The following is a 7,488-nucleotide window of genomic DNA, read 5'->3' on the forward strand; positions in this document are numbered from 1 at the left end:
CACTATAGGATGGATGTGAGGATTAAATTAGTTAACACAAAGTGCTTCAGTTCTTAGTAGGACATATAGGGCCTTTCTGATCTCATCCCTGCCTACGTCTTCAACTTCTGCCCTTATTTCCTGTGCCATGGAACTCAAACTGTAGTCACCTACAAACATATTTTAGTCATTTACTCAGTGTGTTTTTAAAAAATACACAACATAAGACTTACCAAACTTTGCCAAACTTAAGAGAGAAATGCAGTTAGCTATCTGATTCAAGTCACTGTAAAGCAAAAAGACACAAATTGCTCAGTAGAAGAAAGATTGTACCAGAGAGTTAGACCAGAAAAAGTTTCTCCCATTATAACCTATAGAGAAGATACTATTATATAATTATTAAACATTTTGTAATGTATTGAATGTGAGGATATAAATTAATGGCTACAACGTTTTGGCATTCCTGACATGGAAAGAGGGGGTTTTCTTCAGCTGGGACTGTGTCAACCAACAGAATACAACAAAAGTGACACTTTGTGACTTTTAAGGCTAGTTCAAGAAAGACCACACAGTTTCCATCCAAGTTCTTTGAAATGCCTGGTCCTTGAAACATTTTCCCTTAGAACACTTCCTCTTGGAACCCAGCATGCATGCTGGGAGAAGCCCAGGCAATTTAGGTAATTCATGTGTAAGTGTTTTGGCTGCACCAAGCTTTCAAATCATCTCAACTATTGGTGATTCATGTGTGTATGAAGAAGCTTCCAGATTATTTCAACATCCAGCTATTTAAGTCACTTCAAGCCACTAAAGTCAACCCTCGCTATTCCCGTCTTCCCAGGTAGGTAACCAGGTATCATGAAGCTGAGTCAAGTTTTCCCTGCTATTCTTGTCCCACATAACTCATAAGCATAATAAAATGGTTGTTGTTTTATGCCCTCAAGTTTGAGGTGAACTTTTTGCAGCAATAGATATGCTTGATAGCAAACAATATTTTTACATCCTTATGGATAGAGATGATTACCATTTCCCCCTTATTAAACCTCTCAGAAAATTTTGTTGCCCTAGTGTGAGACAAAGCACAGTCAATGCTGATGAAAGCTTATAAATGGAGAAGTGCTACTTCTTGAAGAAAGGTTCTTTTTATTGACTCTATGCCATTGCAAATACTCTCTTTTCACCTGGACTGCCCATAACCTTACCGCCCCCTCCACTTTCAGGCATCTGATATTTCAAGGTTCATGTTCCTCCAAGTTTTCCCTTAAAAATTCCACTCCACTTCAGGCAGAATTAGTGGCTCCCTCCCATTTGCTCCCAGAGCCCTCTGCGTTATAACACTCATAATATTATAACAGTTTCTACAACTTCCCTGATCCCCTCCAACTAGTCTGAGGACTCCTTGAAAATTGGTAACTCTTTTTATTCTTTGACTTACCTGTTTTATCAGCGTACCTGTATAAACTGGTACTGAAAAATGCATGCTGTGTTGATTAATCATGATATATGTTAGGTGGACACCCTTTTCTATATTCTGATTCCTGGGCTATACATAAATCAGCAATGTTCTACACTGATATACGAAGATTAGGAACCTTAACAAAAAGATCAGTAAACACACACACACACACACACACACACACACACAGAAGTGATATTTACATATGTTGGAAAAAGCATGCTATCTTATATGAGTCAACAGTTATTGGTTATTAAATGTCAGATGAAACAAATTTAATTATGTGTGCCATATTTGGATAAAATAAAAGCATTTTATTTTGCCTAACTATGCTTAATACAAAGAATGAAGAGGAAACATTTTTTGTGACTTTTCATCCTCTCTGTGCTAAATAAACTTCTTATCATTCCATGTGTTCTCATGTTTAGCCATTTTTTTGACTAAAGATATCTTTTCGATGGTACAACTTTGAATGCAAGATAACCATGATTCTCCAAATGGTTGAAAACAATAGAAAACTGTTTAGAGAGAAGAATGAATCTTACAAAGGACAACTGCCTTCAGTACTTGTGTACCAACCAGCATCCACCATCAAGTCTTTTCTTCTTCTGGAGAGCAAAATAAATCTTTACGTCTTTCCATTGGATGCACAAACTATTTCATTTATTTTTAATTTGATGTTAATTACAGGTATAATATGACAACTGAGTGATATTTTTATTGTTCAATTAAAATAATTTTTTATCTGTAAACATCATTTGGGTATCTTGGATAGGGATGAAATGCCCTAAAGTTTTTCCATTAATATCAATGAAAGTGATTTCTCATATAATGGCTTTTCACTTAGCGGCTAGATTTTTAGGAACAATTTAAGGCTGATAAACAAAGGACAGGTCCATTATGGAAGCTTCACTAACAAACTCTGAGATTACTCTTATCAATGTGTGGAGGAGCAAAGAACAGAAGCAGTGATACCTGGCAAGAGATTTCTTTAATGTCACACAGAAAAAATGATGGTGACTTAGATAAAAGTGGTCACAGTAGAAAAGTGGTAAGAAGTTCTCAGAGTCTGAATATATTTTGAAGACAGCACTATCAAGTTTTGCTCTTGGACTAGATACAAAATGTGTGAGAAAAGGAAGAGTCAAAAATAATTTAAAATTCAGGGATATATAAAGCTTACCTCATGCCACATAAAAGGTAAATTTGAATTAGAACTGGGATCAAGGTGTTGTTTGATGTCTATTCTGGAGTTCTGTCCACTCTTTCCTGCTGCTTCAAAGGGGATCATCTAATAGCTGAGGTCTTAATAGCCACTTTGTTACAAGAGAGCTGGAAGCCTTTTTAGTTGCTGTGAAAAGAAGGTCTTTATCAGGAATTTTTGCTTGAAGAACTTAAAATATCTATTCTAGAACATTGAAGACCTGCAGCTGCTTTGAGGATTTGCTCCAAAGCATTCTAAACCCTTAACCAGTTATTACTGAGGTCAGAGGAAAAAAAACATTATTTTGATGTTCTTGCAGATTTTCTGGTTGACTCAAAATAACTCTATACGGAAAGAGCATTCAATTGGGAAGCAAACCAGTTTTTAGTTCTCAGCAGTACCACTAATTGGCTAAGTCATAAACCCTCTGAGTTCAGATTCTTTGTCTCTAAGTAAGGAGATTGGATGAGTAGGAGTTTTCAACTAGTTTATATAAACTTTGTAGTGTACTCCAAGTCCTCCCTGAAAGCTGCTTTTCACAGCTCCTGGGCTTCTAGAAATGCTTCAAGCACCTTGTCTTTCTCATAAGCCCAAGGTTCTGAGGACATAAAAGGTAATTCCTGTTGCTTATAAAACTGGGAAAACTTTTACAAGCAATGAATCTTAAAGTTCTTCTTGCTCTCAAATTTTGATTTGATATTACTTAAACACTTTTCGAAGTAGATGAGGTATTGATTTTAATTTTTAAAAAAAGATTTGAAAAAAAATCCTAGGAGTTTTGTGCTTACATTGTTGGGCAGTAGAATGAATGCTTTAAGCTTACAATTTTATCGTCACAGCAAGTAGGTTTTATTATCTACCATTTTACAGATATCAACACTGAGACTTAAAGAAGCCAAGTCACTTGCCCAAGGCCTCACAATGGTGGAGCTGGAGTTCAAACCCACATCTGTATGGGTCCCAAACCTTTTCCATTATATTGAACTGTTATGAGTTGTGAAAGCACTTATTATTATTATCATTAAATAATATCAAAAAATAAAAGGAAACGGATTTACATTTATAGACTTCTATTATTCACAAAGTACGTTCTTACTATAGGTAGGTTAAAGGAGGTCTGGACTTTGAGTTAACTCCTCCGAGACAGGCATGTGTGTCTGTTCTGCCCGTTCCTCGAAGGCTCCCCTGTCTGCTCTTACAGCCACGCTCATTCTTGGCCTTAGCGCTTGGGCAGTGGTCCTGTCCTGAAAGCCAGATGCCTGATGTGTGTGATGTTATCCGCTATATGGGAACTGATTGGGTAGAACAGGTTAATTTCACTGCAACTTTAAAAACTAAAAAAAAAAAAAAAAGTTGTACAGAAAAAGGTATTTTTAAGTGGGCAAATATTTTTTTTTATTTTTTGATCAAGAATTGGTAAATTATCTATGTGTTCATAGAAGGTAGAGAAAATTTTCCAAAACTTGAATGAATTATTAATTTAAAAGTTATTTTGTTTTCAGAATTCAGGGAGTATTCACTGCATAACTGCATGAAAGAGACTACAGACAGCTAAAACCCTGTACAACATAAAATATTAAAAGCCAGACAAAACTTCACATTTTAAAATGTAGTTTTAGGGGGGAAAAGGTAATAAAAATGAGTCAAAACATGGTTTTAAAAAAAGAAGTAAATGGGACTAAAGGGAGGAGAACTGGTAAGGATAACAAGCCTGGAGTATTTATTTGGGCAAGGATATGGGGCCATTCTGAAACACAACTATAAGAAAAAATTTTCACATATTTTAGGAATAAAGAAAAACAAATTAAAAGATATTGCTAATGGGAAAAATGGCACAAAGCCTGAAGAACTTTTTTCTGTATTTGACTAAGATTGGAAGTCACATTAATTTTACATTATAATTTGCCTAGGAATATTGTATTTGAAAATTAGTATATTATGATTAGAAGATATTTGAAAAGTAACTTAGTCACTGTCCTGGGCTTAACCGTAATTAGTGATTATTCTTTCTTTCAGAAAGAAAATAATAACTAACCTTCAATGGTGCCAGAAGACTCTCAGGTTAGATGAGAACAGAGAGATACGTGAGGCCCAGAAATATTCTTAAGGCAGGTATGAAAATCTGCCTCCCTCAAGAACAGGCTGGATCCATATGGAATGGTTTAGGGGTGAGAAGTAGAGACTGGCAGGACTTTCCGTCATGGTGCTTTGGCAGACTGTTCGGAGGACTTAATCGTATTTGCCATTCCTCTTTAATTCTTCCTTTCATCACTTACTATATCAGTGCTTTCCCTAACTTGGGTTTTTGGCTCAGATACTTACTTCTGGTCCTTCACTGGGATTCAGTGTTTGATTTTTCTTTTGTTTCCATCCAATGTTAACTCTAGGTGAGAGAAGGGAGGAAGGGGAGACAGAAATTGTACCCTGGAATCAAAAGTTTCTTCTATGGTAAGCACAAAGTAGGGAAGAGAAATGCTTAGAAATGCTTCCCACAAGGTGGGAAATTTCCGGCTCACCAAAGCAGATGTTGAACATGCATTCGCTCCACAATGGTGTGTTATTTACTACATATTAAGAAATTAGGTTGGAACTAAATTACTTGGCACATTAAGACTGAACATAAAAGTAATAGATAAACAATAGGAGATTGTATTGGAACATATTTCAACATAAAAATTATTGAGGGTCTTCACCACTTTGAGGCCTGAAAAAAACTGAACACTGAAATTTTCCAATGACTTCAGTGAAAAATGGATGAACTGTATCTGTTATGGAAAGAGATGTTAAACATGAAGCAGATTTCTAGCTTTCTAAGGGCTATAAAAGCCTGTTCAGATGGAATGCAAACTAGACCCCACCCCTTCAATTATGCAGTTCTGCAAGAAGAATGCAACAGTGTGGTCACCAAAATAATACCAACACTTCTGGCTTTTAGTTAGTAGTTAGGCAAGATGAGTTAGAATGTTAACCATCTCTTTTATAACTTGGCAGCTTTGGGGTATCCGATTTAAGCCATGAATAATCCCCTTTGAAAACAAAACATCTCCTCCAGAGGGATAATTAGACTATTACTAAAGATAAACTATCCAACATCAAAAGCATAGACCCTAAGGAGTCACACAACAGGCACTCTTCTCCCAAAATTAAAAGCATGCTTAGCATTAGAGGTCAGTGCAATAAATGAAGGGACGTGAAATAATTATTTACAAGTTTTGGTCAAAGAACTACAAGCACAAGCTATAATAAAAAGTGACTGGCTTCTGAAAAGTGAATATGCTAATTATATCCAGTGTTTGAATTGGTGCTTGGAAGCCTCTTCCCTTTTCTGATTAAGTCATTAATCATTCCTGTGAGGTCACTATTATTCCAAGGGATCCTCAATAACAGAATCAGCGATATTGCTGCTAACAGATTTAGAAATGGAGGGAAAAGTCAGTGGAAGGCCCAGATGGTAACGATTACATTAAGACTACCCCCCAAATTACAGGACTATTTTCTCTCAAGGTCAAGATATGCAATTTTCTTCATGCACAAAATGCATAACCAAGTGACCTTTTATTAATCATAACACCAAACCCACATCCACTTCATTTTTCAATTGAATAATAAAATAATCAGCTCTGCAAAAGACTCTGGTCAAGGAGACACTGATGGCAACAATTCCTAAAGACCTACTCATAATAATTGTAAATTAATTGTTATCTATAAAGTTGTCATTAAATCCAAAACTATTTGAGTCAAATATTTGAAAAGTATAAAATTCAAATATATTCCTCATTCAATGGATTTAATTTGCTCTCTACAACTTTGGTATGGTAGGGCTTAGAATTTTTGTGATCAAGATTTACTGGGCAACTCCACCCAATTCCATTGCACCTTCTGTGCATTAGTTCACTTATCTATAAAATGGAAATAATGATAGAATCTTTCTAGCATGCCTTTCTTTGAGCATTAGGAGTGTAATGCTTGATTTAATAACTGATTTATTCTAATCAAATGCTTAGAATGAAACCTGCAATATAATAAGTAGCAAATATAAATATTAGATATTATTGTTGTTGGTTATGCAAAATTTAAGAGTAGAGAGTTTCTGAAGTGTGTACTGAATTCAGTTTATACACCACTCCAGCTCAGCTTAGCTCAGCCCTTCCTGCTTCCTGATGGGAGTGGCCATAGAGACAGATCATATTACCCCTGCAGTCACACAGTTCCTGCCATCTTCCCTGCCACCCACAGAGAAGCTTCTCACAAGCAGCTGTCACAATGAGCTGCCTAGAGCCATCCCAGAACACAAGGCAAAGATTCAGTGGTGATAATGCTCCATGGGTCCAAACATTGAGAGATATGAGACTGGAAAGAACCAACAGATAAATGGTTTATCTTCACCTATAATGGACTGTTCTGAGGTGCAGAACATAGGCTCTCAGGTACCGCGTTGGACAAAACAGCAAACTCTGCTGTTGTGATGCCCTGGTCAGCCTGGAAACAGACCTCCTCGCTTTCGTTTGCCCTCCTTCTTTTCTGTCTCATTTTGTTTTTTTCTCTCACTCTGGGTTTCTTCAAATAATGCCCTGCCAACAAAGGATTAATAATATGTTTAATTATAATGTGTGTTCAGTTCTCTCTCTCATACACACACACACACACACACACACACACACACATCTTCCTTAAATATATCCAGAAACACTATGGTGATGGTGTCCCACTGCCTTGCTTCTCCAGGGCTTAGCTTTTGGGGGCTATTCTGGACCATTCTATATACCCACTCTGATCTCGTAAGTGGCAAAGTGGTTGTTACAATATAAATAGGGTTATCATATGAAGAAGAGAAGTGAATTTTATTTTATTC

Source organism: Pteronotus mesoamericanus, unplaced genomic scaffold, assembly GCF_021234165.1.
Source record: "Pteronotus mesoamericanus isolate MK-2021 breed Mesoamerican mustached bat unplaced genomic scaffold, CSHL_Meso_final scaffold_21, whole genome shotgun sequence".
NCBI classification, from domain to species: Eukaryota; Metazoa; Chordata; class Mammalia; order Chiroptera; family Mormoopidae; genus Pteronotus; species Pteronotus mesoamericanus.